General features: G+C 38.2%; 1 protein-coding gene across 1 annotated transcript in view; it reads left to right on the top strand.

Annotated features, from left to right (window-relative positions):
• Window positions 1–18,976, top strand: part of CNTN5 (contactin 5) — a 273,540-nt gene that overhangs the window by 65,840 nt on the left and 188,724 nt on the right. The window lies entirely within an intron of this gene.

Below are 18,976 nucleotides of genomic sequence, written 5' to 3'. Positions count from 1 at the left end.
CTGTATTACAATTATCATTGCAATTAACACCTGTTATCTTCTGGCCATCTCTCTGCTTTTCTCTCTTCTGAGTGCATTCGCTTGTTATGGTTGCTTTTATAGTCTATTTCTGAGTTTGACACTACAGCCTCTATGTGATGAAATTGATTGCATGATGTTAAGGCTTGATTATGATAAGTAAACTGAGAGAGAAAAGACGTAGGCAGAAAAAGTGAAAGACAGTTTCAACACCACAGCTGAATTAGATTTCCCCAAACAAACTGAGAGCATAAGGACAAATGGGCGTCAATAGTGAAGTAGTCATATACCTTGTAACAGCTGTCATTCCACAAAATGCACTTTATATGTCATCAGACTGTTTATAATTTTTTCCCTGAAATTTGCTTTTAAACTTATATTTAGACAGATTGCAATGCAGTGTTCTACTGTAGCACACACATTGCCTTTGAAGGTGAAAAACTTGTATCTTTCATTTTCATCAGTGGGCCAGCAAAACCCCTGCTGTGGAAACTGCTGTGCTCACAGGCACCGTTCAGTTGGTTTAGTTTGTATTGTTTGAGCACTGGCATGCTATGTCAGCAGGAAAATTGCTTCTAGAAAAATATTTTGAGCCCTTGTTGGCATAATTTTATCACCATAGCTATGCCAAGAAAGGTTCTGCAGTGTAGAGGAGTGATCACTGAAAGCTGAAAAATTGCATTGATATGCAGATGCAAGCAAAACCTCTTGTGAATGGGAAGGGGACTTGGCCTCCACTTTGTTCATCATGTAATGCAGAATCAAATGCAATTTCCCTCCAGCTCCTCACCTGCAAAGTACTGAGGGCCTGTAAGTCCCTGTGGTACTGCAATGGAACTGGAGGATGTAGTATAGTGGCTGGAGTCTCCTGGGAAAGGGGAGAGCTACCTCCATGTGCCTTCCAAAAATTCCACACCTGGTGATGTTTGAACAATAAATCATCCCATGAAGCTCTGGCAATAAGGTACAAGGCATTACTGAAAGATGACTACTAGAGCAGAGTCAGTTTGTGAAAAATTGTTTTGGACAGAAGCAGAACTTTAAGGGGGAAGTGTGTGAAATCAATTCTGAAATTATGCAGCAAATCCAAAACTTCTCCAGTTACAAAACTGTTTTGAAGAGCAGAGGAACCTCAATGATTTGTGTGCAGGAACATCTAAAATACATTTTTAAATTATTTTTTTTAAAGCATTCAGTTTCTGAATACTCCATTTTAGTTTCTGTGTCTGATTTGCTCGAATTGTATTGTCTTCTAAATAGTTCTAAGAAATTTTGACCCCTAAAATCACCTGGGAGACAAACTTTCAAGTGACTACTAAGCTATTGTAGTGGATATATCTAAGGTAAAGACTATTTAAAGCATGTTTGAAATGTGTGAACATGTAACATTAACAAAACCATGAGTTTTGGGGGTGTTTTTGATGACAGAGAATTTTTTGTGGATGAAAATCACAAGCTCCACTATATTGATTTATTCACATTGATCAGCACCTTTAGAAATAATTTTCACTTACTTATCCCAGGAGATAAACCCATAATACAATATCAAACGTAATCATTCTCCACAACCTTGTAAGCAGTTCATCCTTCAACAAAATCCTATTCCTCAATCTCTAAAGTCAATAACTACTTATAAACTAGCCTAAGAATTTCAGGATTGAGCCTTCTTAGAAAATGACAATATCATTGTGGGAAAAAAAAAAAAGGTGACTTAGTGAAAGAACACTATATTAAAAGAGATACAGGTTTATTAACATGTTTTCAAATAGGAGATAAAGTAAATACTTTTGATTGAATAATACCTGCATTACATTCTTACAGATCACAATTCTGGAAAAATCTGAAAGTCTTTACAAAGCACCACTGACTGAAAAAATATTACACTAATTTCTTTTGACAAGAATTTAATCAGAAAACAGATTTCATATGTACACAGACTTGATTTCTGTTTATAATGCTGTGATATATTATCAAGACATAATGCAATAAACAAACAAACAAATACAAACTTGTGATATATATAGATTATTCACGTAGGTTTTCATTAGATTGTTGTCCAAATATTTTACAGAGGAATAAGACACACAAAAAAAGAAAAAGTGCACCTGAAATATGTTTAGAATATTTGCAGTGCAGATTCAGATGAGAGAATTATTTCTTGGTTTTAATAAATGAGTTTGTTAAGTTATTGTCATCTTTGCTGAGAAATATCTGTGCAGAAAAATGAGGGAGATTTTTGGGAGAGACACTATCCCCTCTTTCAAAATGGTGAAGGAAAATACATTCAACAAAAAGGATTTTGTGCAAGTTCCTTATGACAAACAGGCACCAGCAGATTCTTACCTCCTGCTTTTCCTGGACCATCACTCCAAAAAAAAATGCTGTATCTGACTTCATTGGGAGACCTGTGTCATTTTAATGTGTCTACTCCAGAAGTATTTCCACTAATACTTTTTTTTTTAATTGCAAATCCTTAAGTTGTCCCTTGTGAAATATATTAATTGTGGGTAACTTGATCATCCATAAAAATAACTTTTTATCCTTTTTTTTTTTCTTCCATAAGTACAACATTTGATTCTTCCTTACCCCCCATTATTTTTTTCTCCAAAATGGGTTTCCTAGACGTTTAACTCTTAGGTACCCTTGCCAAGCAAGAGGTTAATTGATTACCAAATGCTTAAATAACAAACTTTGTTTGATATCTCCATTTTAAAAGACCTCTACTGCTTTTTTCTATAAACAGGATTATGGCTTTTCATTGTGGTATTCTAAAGGATGTAAATATATGGTTTTATTCAGTCATTTAATCATCTTAATTACAAGGTTTACCATACCAAGATTAAAAATGAATGGAAGATTTCATCCAGATTTACATGTTTCCCTCAGAATTAATACTTTCAGCTGAGCTTTTTAAGGCTTTTATTCAAAGCTTTCAGTATGAGCTTAATAGAGAATGACGATTCCCATTGTTAGAATGAGAACAGCGCTGATGCATGCAGGGGAAGGCAGATGTGTGCTCCCTCCCACCTCAAAGGCACACTGCCTTCTGGAGGGAGCACTGCTATATAACCTTTCCACAGCATGTAACGTCTGTACAGATGTTAAACTATACATTTTTTAATCTCTTTCTAAAGGACAAATCTGATCTTACGCAGTTTGGAAACTGTGTTGTAGGCTGCATCTTTTGTGCCTCCACTTTAGCGTTATAAAACTGTATTTTTCGTAAGAAATGCTTCACCAAAGATGATTAATGTCAGTGCTATGGGGATCACAGTCCTTCCAATGCATTTTCTGGATGTCTGTATAGTAGTGTGTTGCTAGACCAGCAAGGTGCTAAACCAAAACTCTTTCTACCAAGGTCCAAGAGGTTTTGTCCTGTTCTTCTGTTTCTTACACAACTGTCCTAGTTCTCATATTAATTGGAGAAAATCACATCAAATAATGTTTTTGGGGTTTTTTAAAGTTATTCTGAGTTCTTGTTTGTCTGTACTTTGGGCATACACGGAAAAATACTTTGGAAGGAAGCACAAACCAATCACTTCTCACTGCTCAGGGTGTGCAAAAGGAATCCAAGAGTTGTGTTTGTGTTAAAACTGCAGCTTTGGGCTGCAGCTCCACTACAGGTAGGAAACCAAGTCTGACTGAAGTGCTCTAGTCAGAACTCCTCTGATTAGGCCCATACTGCACAAATTATACATAGAAATAATGAGGCAGCCTCTAAATGACCTCATTCAGGTACAGAATTCTTAGGAGTAGACTTCTCCAGGCAAATTAGTTATGATAACAAGATTGTTATATTTGGGCTGGACTGCCCTCAGTATGCTCATTAGCTTGTTTACAGGCAATTGGCTCTGGTATCTGCATGCAGGACGCAGCAAATTCCATTTTGAAGGCATCCATGCACCCTCTGGCTCTCCATTTATTAAGCTGGATTTTGTGAATGCAGTTCAGAGATGTCTAACTTCATGTATATGAATGTCACAAAGTTATCTTAAGTCTGTGGATTCAGTCCCAGCTACCAGGCACCTAACAGTGGCATTTCAGTGCACAATGTTACAGAACTTCCGTATTTATTTGCATCTACCCATTGCTAGTTTCTTCAAAATCATAGGAAGACTGCATGAACTTAGATCTCTGAATGTTCCATCTCTTTCTGGACGTAACTGATTGCTAAGCTGTCACTACAGGTGAGATTTCTTCCTGACCATGATTTGTGATATTAATATAGTTCTGTATGTAACTGTAAAGTAACATCCAGATTTATTCTATTATATATTTTTTTCAAATCTGACTTTTCACATCAACTTTAGCATAGCAATCTATATAATTTGCTTCAAGGAGAGACCAATGTGTAGGTGAAAGTCACATTTGAAGGACATGGACCTGTTGCAACAGGTCCAGTGGAGGGCCACAAAGATGATCAGAGGGATGGAGCACCTCCCCTATGAAGACAGGCTGAGAGAGCTGGGCTTGTTCAGCCCGGAGAAGTGAAGGCTCCGGGGAGACCTTGTAGCAGCCTTCCAATATCTGAAGGGAGCCTACAGGAGAGCCTGAGACGGACTCTTTGTCAGGACGTGTAGTGATAGGACGAGCGGTAATGGTTTTAAAATGAAAGAGGGGAGATTTAGACTAGATATTAGGAGGAAATTCTTTCCTGTGAGGGTGGTGAAGCACTGGAACAGGTTGCCCAGAGAAGTTGTGGATGCCCCATCCCTGGAAGTGTTCAAGGCCAGGCTGGATGGGGCTTTGAGCAACCTGGTCTAGTGGGAGTTGTCCCTGCCCATGGCAGGGGGGTTGGAACTCTTTAAGGTCCCTTCCAACTCTAACCATTCTATGATTCTATGATTCTATGATTTCTCCTTTCACCTCCTTGAGAACAAGGAGGACTGTTTTGCTGATCCCTACCAAAGCACTGGCCTCTCACAGTATTCCCAAAACAACAGCTAGACAGGCCATGCCTCCAAACATGACTCTCCCTTAAGTTAAGCAGAACTTATCAGTCAGTACCTTCTATTAGTAGTTTGTAGTGGTAAATATGTATGAAACTGGTGATGGCAAATAGAACATTTCACATTCTTTGGACATAACTATCATCTCCTCCTAACTGCTAGGCTTGCTGGGAAGGCAGAAATGTCTAACACCCTGATGCTTCTCCTTCTACTAGCAAAAGTGAGATTCAGAGGAATACTGAAGTTTAGGATTGGTTTTCTGTTGGTTTTCGTTTCTTTTTTTACTTAAGAATTATTAATACTTTAATGGAAGCCAAATATGCATACTAGACTTAACAAACAGTTGACCTGTAGTAAGGGGATCTATACGAAAACATACAGAGCAGGTGTCTTAATTCTGTTTTGTTTCTCTCGTAATTGCATGCCATAGTTTGTTATTCACCTGTTTTAATTCACTGTGGGAACATGATGCTGAGTAACAGAAACAGGCCACTTTTGTAATGGTATTAGAAAATGATTGCTAACTGGAGAGAAAAGTTTCTTTAATAAACCCTTAATATGTCATATATAGAAGACAAACTGACACAACTTTTCTATCACTTCTTTATACAATAATATTTAAATAATAATATAATATATAAATGATCATAATGTACATGTAAAACATTGGCGCCTAGCAAATGTGACGCCCATCCACAAGAAGGGTCGGAAGGATGATCCAGGGAACTACAGGCCTGTCAGTCTGACCTCGGTGCCTGGGAAGGTGATGGAACAGATCATCCTGAGTGCCATTATGCAACACATGAAGGATGCCCAGGTGATCAGGCCCAGCCAGCATGGGTTCACAAGGGGCAGGTCCTGCTTGACAAACCTGATCTCCTTCTATGACAAAGTGACTCGCTTGGTGGATGAAGGAAAGGCTGTGGATGTTATCTACCTAGACTTTAGCAAGGCCTTTGATACAGTGTCCCACAGTATCCTGCTGGAGAAACTGGATGCTCATGGCTTAGATGGGTATACTCTCCGCTGGGTTAAAAACTGGCTGGAGGGCCGGGCCCAGAGAGTGGTGGTGAATGGAATGAAGTCCAGTTGGCGACCGGTCACGAGTGGTGTCCCACAGGGCTCGGTACTGGGGCCGGTTCTCTTCAACATCTTTATCAATGATCTGGACGAGGGGATCGAAAGCACCCTCAGCAAATTTGCAGACGACACCAAGCTGGGTGGCAGTGTTGATCTGCTGGAGGGTAGAGAGGCTTTGCAGAGGGATCTAGACAGGCTGGATCGATGGGCTGAGACCAACGGGATGAGGTTCAATAAGGCCAAGTGCCGGGTCCTGCACTTGGGTCACAGCAACCCCAGGCAGCGCTACAGGCTTGGGGAAGAATGGCTGGAGAGCTGCCTGGCAGAAAAGGACCTGGGGGTGTTGGTCGACAGCAGGCTGAACATGAGCCAGCAGTGTGCCCAGGTGGCCAAAAAGGCCAACAGCATCCTGGCCTGTATCAAGAACAGTGTAGTGAGTAGGACCCGAGAGGTGATCGTCCCCCTGTACTCGGCACTGGTGAGACCCCACCTCGAGTACTGCGTCCAGCTTTGGGCCCCCTACCACAGGAAAGACATTGAGGTGCTGGAGCAGGTCCAGAGAAGGGCAACGAAGCTGGTGAGGGGTCTGGAGCACAAGTCTTACGAAGAGAGGCTGAGGGAGCTGGGGTTGTTCAGTCTGGGGAAGAGGAGACTGAGGGGAGACCTTATTGCTCTCTACAAGTACCTGAAAGGAGGCTGTAGAGAGGCGGGGGTCGGTCTCTTCTCCCAAGTTACAGATGATAGGACAAGAGGCAATGGCCTCAAGTTGCGCCAGGGGAAGTTCAGGTTAGATATTAGGAAATATTTCTTTACTGAAAGGGTTGTCAGGCATTGGAATGGGCTGCCCAGGGAGGTGGTTGAGGCACCATCCCTGGAGGTATTCAAGAGAGGAGTTGACATAGTGCTTGGGAATATGGATTAGTGTTGGGTGGTGTGGTGGTGTGTGTGTGGGTTGCGTGTGTGGTGGTTTTTGTTTTTGTTTTTTTGTGTTGTGTTTGTTTGTTTGTTTTTTTTTTTTTTTTTTTTTTTTTTTTCATTGGTTGGACTAGATGATCTTAAAAGGTCCCTTCCAACCTCTGTGATTCTGTGATTCTGTGATTCTGTGATTTTAAAAACACTGTTTTGAGAGCCACATGTATCAACTGTATGAGTTAGCTATCATGAGTTGAAGGGTTCCTGCACTTCCCTCTTAGGCTTTACTATATATATATTTATGTTTATTTGACTTTAACTGAATTATGTTTATTTGAATTTAACTGAATGCTAATGAAGCTTGAACTTTGCTTTTCAATAATGGGAGGGGAAAAAAAGAAGTGTTAGAAGACAGGTTCACAGTCCTTTAAGCTCTATATTCCTGTCCTAATTCTGGGTTAGTTCCATAGCGTCATCTCATGTCTTCACCCACATTTTTCCCTGGGAGGATCTTAAAGATGCTTCCCTCTTGAATCCACTACTTTATCACTTTCACTAGACTGCTTTTGAATCTTTCTTGTCTAGTAATGCTAATTCCCATCTGTGTTATCATTAAAGTGAACATCCATGGCCTCTGACATGACTCAGTATAGGAATCTGTATTCTTTATCTGTGCAACTGATTGATGACTATGCTTGTAGTTTTCATTATGGAATGAACAAACACAATTAACTTCTTTTTTTTCTCTTCTATGGTCGTTTCATTACTCAATACATGACCAGTAATTTTGCTGCTGACTTCCCTGGAGCACTTTTTAGGGTTTCCTTCCTCAATCTTGTTGAAGGCATGCATCTGAGGATATGAAATTTAAGAGTTTGGGAATGATATAATTTTCTGTAGGGTAGCACTGTAACAAGCTATGTTTGCCAATGAGGAGTTACTCCCAGTCTGTTGGCAGTGTGTTGTTATTAGTTTTTAATTACATTTTAATGATCTACATGTGCCCCAAATTCTAGGCAATGTCTGTATAGTAGGCATATGGATAAATAATTATCGATTTAAACTTTCTTGACATAGAAGTCTAGATTTTCTCTATTTTTATTTTTTTAATAAGTTGAAAAGTAATAAATGAACAGAAATGCATTACTGGGCCAACTCTAGTAAGTTCTCCCGAGGAACTTGTAATTTGGAATTTTTTAAAATATCTTTTCCAAATTTTACCACTGTTGATAAATTATCCCCACTCCCTTAAAAACACCAATAATTGTTTCAAAAAATACACTAAGCTACACTAGAATCTGACAGCACAGTGTCCCTAGACCCACTGGATCACTCACTGGAGTTGTTCTTCCCCTCAGGGACCATGAAAATGTAGTAAGAGAAAACTGGTTGACCTTGGCCAATTAAGCCAGTGCACAATGTTGGATGAATGGGGAGCGTTGACAGGTCTCTGCTTGACGGACGTGTGGTGTAGTTTCGCAGCCACACTGTTGTCAACAAATATTACCCCAGCTGCCAGTTCAGGAGAATCAAAGTGCAAGAATATACCAAGGGAAGAGGGGGGAAACAAGGGAGATTAATTAATTTTAAAAATGCATTGAGTGTGTTGGCCCTCAGGCTTGTGCTCTACTGCCTTTCAGGTGACAGCCTTATATGGTTCTTTGTCTACAGCTTGACAAATGGGACAATAACGATGAAAAGTTTCTGTAGTGGGCAGGCCCCTCTTCGCTAGAGACAAGTTACTAGCCTGTTACTGAGATGTCCCAACAAATTAGATGCAACTATCAGGAACCCCTCAGTCTAATGATTAACGAAGACAGCATTATCCTGCCAGGTTTAACAGAAATTTGTGTTCATGGTACCACAACCACATTTCTGCAACTAGTATTGTAACGGTACCAATTAAATTAGGAAATGGTGTTGCAAAAACTTTTTCTGTGGCACAGGCTATATAATTTCTAAAGCAGCAGGAGACCAACATCAATAGATTTAAGACTGGAATAACATACAGCAGTTACAGTCACAGAGGTACAGGGCTCTCGCAAAATTGACCCTCTCATAATAACCTTCCTGTTAGAACCCATTTGCTATTTAGTTCAGATGTTTTACTAAGCTGGTGGCTGAAACAATACCATTTTACAAACACATCAGTTAGCTAAATGTCAGAAAGTCCATTTTGTTTAAGACAGAATATTTCTAATTAATCCCAATTACCTCTCCACTTCATATAACATAAAAGAATAGAGTGAAAGTGCACGTTAATCAATGTAACTAAGGAGAAGAAGCCAGAAATACAATGCTGATCAGACAGCTGAAACAGGAGGAAACATAAGAAGGAGAAAGAGATGAGAAATGATTAATTTCTAAGGGTCTGTAATCTAGCTTTTTCTCTCCATTACCATCGTGGGGAAATCTTAAAGGATTAAAAAAAGAAAGAAAACAGTGGAGTTTTCAGAAAATGCAACTCTTCCCAGACTAGGCGTGATTGACTGAATTCAGCGGTGATTCTGGCAGAGATGACTACCAAAAATCTTGGAAGGTCAGTCTTGATTCAGAAGGAGAAAGCTTCGGACTGAGCTGATCTGACTTCTGTAAGATTGCATTAACAAGTTTCCCTATATAGTAAAGTCAGTTATTCCTTATTTTGTAATTACTTATGAAAGTGAAGTTACAATCATTTGAGGTGATACAACGCATAATGATACATAGATTTTCATATAGCCTTATTTAATCAGTTCAGGAAGATTGTTCCAAATAAATGAAGCAGTATGAAAACAATTCTAGTTGGATATCTAGTGTTATTTTTTCTTTTTAAGGGGGAAACTAGAAATTGTTTAGAAATATGTATTTGGGTGTATTTATGTTCTTTTTTCCTACCCAATACAATTGTAACTGGTATGAAAATAGTTATAACTCAACAGTAAATACATTAAAGGCAATTGATTGGATTTTTGAAGGAGAAAATGACTGAATCAATATAAGCATAATATCATAGAGTTCAGACAAAAATCTGAATGATTATGGACAAATCCAAACCCCTGTGCAGCAGCACTTGTGCATCCTTTATCTTTTGACAGCAAAAGATGTTTTCCAGAGCAATTTCAGTGGAAAAGTGACTTCTTTTTGATCACAATGCTCTTTTTAACAATGTAATAATTGATACCACATTTAATTCTGATAATTTGATTGCCCACTTCTATCTCCTGTGTTCTCACGCTATGTTCCAATATTGTTAAATCATTGCTGATAACTTCATTAGCCAGCTAATACAATTCCTGTTGCGTTGACACTATTACCCTAGAGTGGAGAATCCGTAACTGGAAAATTTCACTTCATTTATTCGTTTATTGAAGCATTAATTTCATGGTATTTTCCTCTTTCAATAGTTAAGAAAGTCTTCTATTGGAGACTGCAGGGATGAAAATTCAGGAAGAAGAAGGTAGAATGGAAAGAAGGACATAGATAACACTGGTGAAGGGTTTGTCTCTGTTTGGCTTTTTCTGCAGAACCTTTAGGAGTTTAGCAAATTACCATGTAGTTTCAATCCTGAAGAGTCTATTTTCAGCTCTGTCAAATGCAAGATGGAAGGAAGGAGGACTACCCATTTTACAGAGGATAACAGAGGATGATCTGGAAAAAAAAAATGTCAAGAAAACACTAAAATTGCACTGATTTACAGCCCAGATCAAGTGACTTTACAATGTTATGCTTCATACCTAAAAGGAAAAGGGCTTTGAAAAACATTATTAGTCTTCTGAAAACTATGCACATACTCAGCACAGGAGGGAATAGAATTGCCTGTTGTTTGCATTACTTTAATTATTATATTTCTTTTATAGAAAAAAAAATCAGGGAGAGTTGGACAAATATCTTCTTTTTCCATGTGATATGTATATATATATATAGTGTGACACATCAGGTGTCACACTGACTGCTATTGCTATGTGGTTGATGAGGAGAGACATGGGACACTGTCCTAGGCTGAAAGTAAGACAACAGAAGGCTATGTATTATCTCTAAATAACAATTATGTGACAAGTAGAAGATGGATGGAAGCAGTTCACTGGGTTTCCAGTAGTGCAGAACAATGTGCACAGGGACTCAAAAGTGTATTGTCTGTATGTAGAAACAGGTAAGAGTTACAGTCTCTACACTTTTAAATTTTAAATGATTGATTGTTACTGAGGTTATTTGTAGTGATTTATTTGTACAACATGGTTGAACAGCGTTATCAGCATTCTAGGGCAGTTTGCTAATGTGACATGTATCTTCCTCTTCATCTACACTTTGAGTTATTTTTTAATTATGGTGAAAAAAATAATCTGTCACTGTCATTCTTAATACTTAAAAATTGTCTTTTGGGGACTATAAATTTGGTTTTATGTTATTCTCTGAAGCATATGTTCACACGTTCCATTGTGTTCAGAAAGATGTAATGGAGGATCCATTCCTTGGTACATTTAAGCCTAGAAAATATACCAAGAAGGAGCTGAGCACTAGACCTTGAGCATCAGGGGGATTATGTGATTTATACTCCTGATTTTTTTTTTGTTAACATTTGAAAATCAAATTCAGAGGGAGGATGAGGGATAGCTACCCACCTCTGATGTTCATCTGCACAGCTCCTAAGGATTCATTGACTACAACATTTTTTGGTGTGTTTTGATGTTTCTTGTAGATGTAGAAAGAGCTGGTAAGGAAAGGAAAGAACACTAGAAATTAAAAGAATTATGTATTAGTGGAGATTCCACTTTGATTATGGCCTGATTCGTGACTGCTGGGAAGTCACTTCCTTCAATCTTCTTCATTTTTCCCGTACAAAAGTGATGATAATGGTACTGCCCTTGATTTGAGATCTTAGGATCATAAATACCATAGGAGCAAAGGAGCAGACCTAAGGAAGATCCATCAATGATATCGTGCCGTGACCATAGTGGAATTCACCAAACACTGACCTGCAGATAGACCGAGAAAAGCCTTTAAATTTGTATTAAAACACCTGGCGCCAAGAGAATATAAAGCAGAGAGGCAGTGGGGTGTATCTTAAGTTCAATATGTGTAGCCATACCAAGGTAACTCTACGGATTCTGAGTACTCAGTTTTTGCCAGTACATTTCCTAGGACAACTCCATGTAGGGTGGTGAAGGCTGTTAGAAAAGATTGTGTTTTGAAGTGTAAACTAGCACTGCAGTTTACACTGCTACTACTGCTACACAGTTACACTGCTACTGCTACATCAGTAGCCTTTTATTCTCATTTCAATACCCAGAAGCCTGAAATTAAATCTTGTTAAATAAATCTTTCTGCTATTATTAATCCTTCCTGGCATTAGGAATCAAGGTGAATGAAGGATAAAGTGACAAATTTAAGTTGTTTTCTTTCTTGGAAGTACAAAAAGCCAAATTGAAACATACATATAAACTCCTTGAGAGACTGATACTCTGATAACTGGAGTACTAGTGAGTATTTTCAGCCAAATTACAGAATTCGATTAACGGAACTTCTGCTGCTAAATGATGAGTAGAGGAAAGCTAGGGATACAGAGATGCATTTTGCATCTCTCAGCTGAAGAAAAGATAATGTCACTCGCACTTGACAGGGCAATATTCCACAAATTTGGATGATCATCAACTTATTATTTCATGGTTTTTTTTTTTTGCTTTGATGGATGTCCTTGTTATACCTTTGAAATGCATTAATCCTTTGGTATCATCGCAGTAGTTATAAAATGAAATTTCCATGTAATGCAGCAGCCCACTTGGGTGCAGGATTCTGGGATTCACTGCAGGTAACACAGCTCTTGAGTATGATTTTTCATTGTGCTGATCTCTGCAGCAGACTTAAGGAAGAAGCAGACTAGGCGGGAGTAACTACCCCAACAGTGACATTACAATGTAGAGAAACTCAAGTATCATATCATGATCAGAGAACAAGAGAGATGTAAAGTGTGAAAGAGAAAAAAAAGAAAAAAACAAAAACAAAAAACTTTAAATTCTGTTTAACATTTTGCCAGAAAAAATAATTTTCACATATAAATATTATATTCAGATATGTTTTTTTCCTGAATATTAAACAGTATCCTCGCTATTTTCCAATGGCACATTTTTCATATCAGTACAATAGTTAGTTAGTCATTACCACAGAATTATTTTCATTCAAAATATTAAGAAATAATCAACTTGTGTTACTGTACATTCAACATATTTCCATCATAAAAAATGTTCTAACAATAATAAGCTATCCAAATCAGAGTACACCAGTGACTTGTCCTGCACATTTGTCACTGCTAATTTTTATATCTCCTGTAGATCAGTTATTACAACTGCATGGGTTTAGTTTTGACTGTTAAAATTTTCAGCAGTAGAGGACAAAAGATTCTAGAACCGATTCTTTTGATTATGCTTTTAAGTAAGTTTTTAATACTTTCAATACACAATAAGTTAATTTTGTGGTTATTCCAATTCTTTTTAATTAGCATGTGCTTTTATAAAACATAAATTCTAGGTACATTGCAGAGACTATTCTGTCTTTGTCAATAAAAAGAACAATAAAAATAGTTTGACCACATTTATTTTCTGTCAATATTGTTAATTATATCTCACTTTTTAAATTGGGTATTAATCAAGTCTCATATTAGTCATTGAATTATTTTATCTAAGTTGAAGCTAATGAAGTTATAATGATGTGAGTCTTCCTGATTTCCCTCTCTAATGCTGGAACAAGATAATCTCTAATTCTTGTATTTGGAAATTACTAATCATAGAGTCATGGAATCATTTAGGTTCAAAAAGAACCTTAAGATCATTGAGTCCAACTGTTAACCTAGCACTGTCAAGTCCACCAGTAAATCATGTCCCTTGGCACCACACCTACATGTCTTTTAAATACCTCCAAGGGTGGTGCCTCAACCACTTCCCTGGGCAGCCTGTTCCAATGCTTAATAACCCTTTCAGAGAAGAAATTTTTCATAATATCCAATCTAAACCTCTCCTGGCACAACATGAGGCCATTTCCTCTCATCCTATTGCCTGTTACTTGGGAGAAGAGACCAAGCCCAAACTCTCTACAACCTCCTTTCAGGTAGTTGTAGAGAGTGATAAGGTTTCCCCTCAGCCTCCTTTTCTCCAGGCTAAACGACCCTAGCTCCCTCAGGAGCTCCTCGTAAGACTTCTGCTCTAGACCCCTCATCAGCTTTGTTGTCCTTCTCTGGACTTCCTCCAGTACCTCAATGTCTTTTTTGTAGTGAAGGGCCCAAAACTAAACACAGTACTTGAGGTGGGTACTCACCAAGTACAGGGAGACACCCTAGTCCTGCTGGCCGTAGATATTTCATTAGTTCTATAAAGTCAGTAGTGTTGATTAAAAGAGTTGCAATTCTAAAGCTTGAGTTCTGAATTAAGGTCTGTGGCATTACTTATTTACACTGTTTATTGCTTTTTACCATCCATTTTTTTCTGCTTTTCATAGAAAATAGCACTGTACAGTGACATCTGCATTACCTGGTATGTTATAAAACATAGAACATCAATTTAATATGGATCATTTGTGAAAGTCTCCAAACTGCAAGACATTGCGATCACTGCAGAGCACAGAATGAGAATCCAAAAGGATCAGTACATTGGAGAGATGGTTTCTAATGAGTAACACAAAATTCAGCAACATGCAGATTACTATACTCACCAAACCATCAAATTTATAGATAGAATAAAGGAAGATAAGTGATTAAACAGCATTCCTCCTTAGAAAAATACTGTTATTACAGAAAATGGAATACTTTGTAAATGGAAAATTGCATATTTTAATTCTAGGACACACTATGAAGACTGCTACGATTAGAGTACATGAGAATATTCTTGCAATTATCAATAGTGTTAGTGTCTCAGAACACTATGTCCAGCTTTGGTCATATACTATCAGATGTAGAAAAGCAGTAGAGATGACAACAATAAAACTAAGTAGAGGATTCGAAACCATTACTTATTTAAGAAAAAGTTGAATAGGTTTGGTTGATCTAGCCTCAAGAACAGAAGGCTGATACGGACGATAATGGTCTTCCATTGTAACTGTAAAAGTTTAATATTGGTCCTCAATAATATGTTTTAAATACTTTCAATGTGGTAAGTTGCATAATCAATAAACAGTATTGCAAAAAAAACAAAAGAGGAAAAATACATAAATATTAAGGAAACTGTCTCATTATTAACTGAGCAATGAAATAGGCTCTTTTGAATACCTAAATTTAGGAATTTAACCCACTGCAGATTTTTAAAGACTGGGCTGATAGTATCTGATCTTGCCTGAGGGTAAAAGAAGAGCTTGAAGGACATGTGGTCTTGAGTTCATTTTGGCCACAATATTTTGATTCTTTCTGGAACAGATTTTTTTTAAATATAAAAATCATGTCAGTGACAATCAAATACACATAATAATCTAGCGTCCTTTCCCAGTATTTTTCTTGTATACTATGTGGTCTCTTTAAAGAGTGTATGTATGAGAAAGAGATTTCATCGGTCTTCACATGTTTCAATGCCTGGGTACGTTTCATATATGTCAAATGCACAAATGAGACTATATTGGCTGTGTATACTGGTAATGACAATATAATATTTTTATCCTCCAGTACAAAATCAGTCCTGACAGTGCACTTACCTTTTATACCATATTTTTAGTTATTACCTGTGTGAATGGTTATAAGAAAGAAAATATTTGAAGATTTATCACTGTAATTAAATCTGAACAAAGACAAATATGTGATTGGTAGAATTGAGTTTCAGGTAAGTAAGCAGTAGATACAGAGCCCCCAGAGCAGAAGAGAAGTAATTTCATTGCAAGCTGATAAATCGACAATATCTGTTTGCTCTATGTAGGTACATTACAACGCAACAAATAAATTACCTTCATTAAATATTTTCTTGGAGGATTAATGAGCACTGATAATAAGCCACAGAAGCACAGAGATGCACCAAAATTATTTATCTGGTTGTGGTGGGAGGCTGGAGGAACAATCCATTGTTATCATTCATCTTAGCTAAAAAGAAGCCTTCCCCTTTTGAATGTAAAGTGTTCTCCATCATTCGAAAGGGCCACATATTGCCACCTTATTCTGTGGTTGGTTCACAGAACATCCAAACAGCAAGTGTGATGAAAAAGGTTAAAACTGGGCTTGAGATAACATAAGGTTTCATATTTTCAGCAGGGAAAATTTAGGCATATATTTTTCCTGATACTTTATTTTGTTTAAATGAAATATTTCTGAGTGGTAAAGCAAAGCCATCACACAAATTTCATGGTTTATAGCTATGAATAGTAAATTCAACTTGTAATCTTAAGTGCACTTTTTGCTGCTTTTTTATCAATTAAAAAAAAAAAAAGAGCAGTAACTTCTTCAGAGCTGCTAAAAGTCCCAGATTATCTCAGATTTTGGCTGTCACCAGGCATCAGTTGCATTTATTCTTCAAGTACTGCCATCTTGTGGAATTTGAGTAATCAGAAGAAATCCTAAACAGGAAGAGAAATATATTTGCCAACAGGAGATACTGGAGGAGATGGAATACTATATCTCCCATTGCATCACAGAAAGAAGACACAAAACAGACTTACTTCTTGTACGAACACCATAACTCCACAGAAGTGCAATTATGGGTTGTGTGTTTTCATGCTTTGCCCTTGAAGATGCAATATTTAACCAGTGTATGGACTGTACATTTAGGTTTTAGGTGGCCTTCAAGGAGTTTGTGTGGTGACTTTCTTGTTACGTCTTCACTTGCCTCCTGAAATACTACTTCGCTGACAGGACTGATGAAAAGGCTGTCCAGAAACTGCATATTAAAAGGTTGAAGCAAGCAATTTCTCAGGAGAAAAGCCTTTAAGCAAATCTGGGAAACATTCAGGCATTAACAACCACAGGAGTGAATATGTGGTGCTATCTGAATGCCTCCAGCACAGCTCTTGATACAATACTTCAGGGGGTTATTTCTTACCAACCCACAATGACAGAAAGACTTTTGCATTACCATACTACTGACATTTTCTGCATCAGAATGATATCTCCAAAAGCACAATACAGCACTAGCAAAAATGCTGATATGTCAGTCTTCCAACTTCGTCCATTATGGGAAGTACATCACATTGTGACAGTTTAGGAATTAGGGCTGTGAAATGGAGAAAATAGATCTACAAAAATCATTTAAGAAATTATAGTAAACAAAATTTCACACCATAAATTCATTTTGGCAGGAGATAGATGCTCTCTTCTCACTACTTTATCACCAAGTGACCTAGATTTTCACCTACACAGCCCACTAAAAAGTGCTTAATAAAACACAGAAGCAAATTGGATGTTTGGAAGGCTTTCCAAATGATCTTCAGATCAGATCAGAAAACAGATACAAAGCTGGGAGACATTTTTCTGTAAACAAGGCTGGTCATTCATAAAAGGAAATACCAGTTTTGAGGTTACCAAAATTAGTTAGATAATTTTCACACCAAGACTTTGCATAGAACAGAATTTACCAATAGAAGAGTCCTTCAGCCCAAGGCACAGGAGAAAGCCGATTCACAACTGCCTCTATAATTCATAATTTCTCTGAATTACTCTCTGTTGCTGTTGATGAACAGTATCTACATAAAAGTTTCTTTTGTATTAAAAGTCAACTGTAATTTCCAGCAAGGACTCTGCATCACCTTTGTGATTTTGGCATAGGTGTCACATTAAAAATAAAATAGATGGACATAAAAATAAAAAATAAGCTCTGCACATATTCTATAAAAATACTCTAAATTTCTGTATACTGCAGTATTCATGGTTTCCTATTTTCACTTAAACTTTTTTTCCCTATTGAAAGCAAAATGAGTACAGCATGGAGAAACCATTTACTCATTTTTTTCTCAAAAGGACATGAATTCAGAAGGTTCATATCTAGAGGAATTACTTCCTGATTTTACAGTTGTAGTTTCGTTTATTTAGATTTTGGTAGCACTGACTTTTATCTTCAAAACCTCTTGAGGCTCATCCTTATTTACCTGTCAGGCTTGAGATGCATCTCTGAAGTTTAGTGACCTATTAAAAAGTTAATACAATGACAGTTGTGCTGTGTGCTGAGCAAAATGACACTTGTAAAATCTTTTAACCTAAACCATTATTGGAAAATACAGGCTTGAAGTTCACTAACAACTGCAGTGAGCTGTGTACAAATAGGCCCAGTGTCATCAGGGCCAGCCAGCATGGGTTTATGAAAGGGAGGTCCTGCTTAACCAACTTGATCTCTTTCTATGACCATGTGACCTGCCTTCTCGATGTGGGGAAGGCTGTGGATGTTGTCTACCTGGACTTTGGTAAGGCCTTTGACACTGTCCCCCACAGTGTTCTCCTGGAGCAGCTGGCGAATCATGGCATAGACAAGTGTACTCTTCACTGGGTAAAAAACTGGCTGGATGGCTGTGCCCAGAGAGTTGTAATTAATGGGGTGAAATCCAGTTGGCGGCCGGTCACCAGTGGTGTCCCTCAGGGCTCAGTGTTGGGGCCAGTCTTGTTTAATATCTTTATTGATGATCTGGATAAGGGGATTGAGTGCACCCTCAGTAAGTTTGCAGATGACGCCAAGCTAGGTGGGAGTGTTGATCTGCTTGGGGGTCGGCGGGCTCTACAGAGGGACCTGGACAGGCTGGATCAATGGGCTAAGGCCAATGAGATGAGGTTTAATAAGGCCAAGTGCCGGGTTCTGCATTTCGGTCACAACAACCCCAGGCAACGCTACAGGCTTGGGGAAGAGTGGCTGGAGAGCTGCCCAGTAGAAAAGGACCTGGGGGTATTGGTGGACAGCCGGCTTAACATGAGCCAGCAGTGTGCCCAGGTGGCCAAGAAAGCCAACGGCATCCTGGCCTGTATCAGGAATAGCGTGGCCGGCAGAAGTAGGGCAGTGATCATGCCTCTGTACTTGGCGCTGGTGAGGCCTCACCTCAAGTACTGCGTTCAATTCTGGGCCCCTCACTACGGGAAGGATATTGAAGTGCTGGAG

The sequence above is a fragment of the Numenius arquata genome, chromosome 1, assembly GCF_964106895.1.
Source record: "Numenius arquata chromosome 1, bNumArq3.hap1.1, whole genome shotgun sequence".
Taxonomy (NCBI): Eukaryota; Metazoa; Chordata; class Aves; order Charadriiformes; family Scolopacidae; genus Numenius; species Numenius arquata.
The sequence above is the reverse complement of the archived record's forward strand: the minus strand, read 5'-3'. Positions and strand labels throughout refer to the sequence as shown.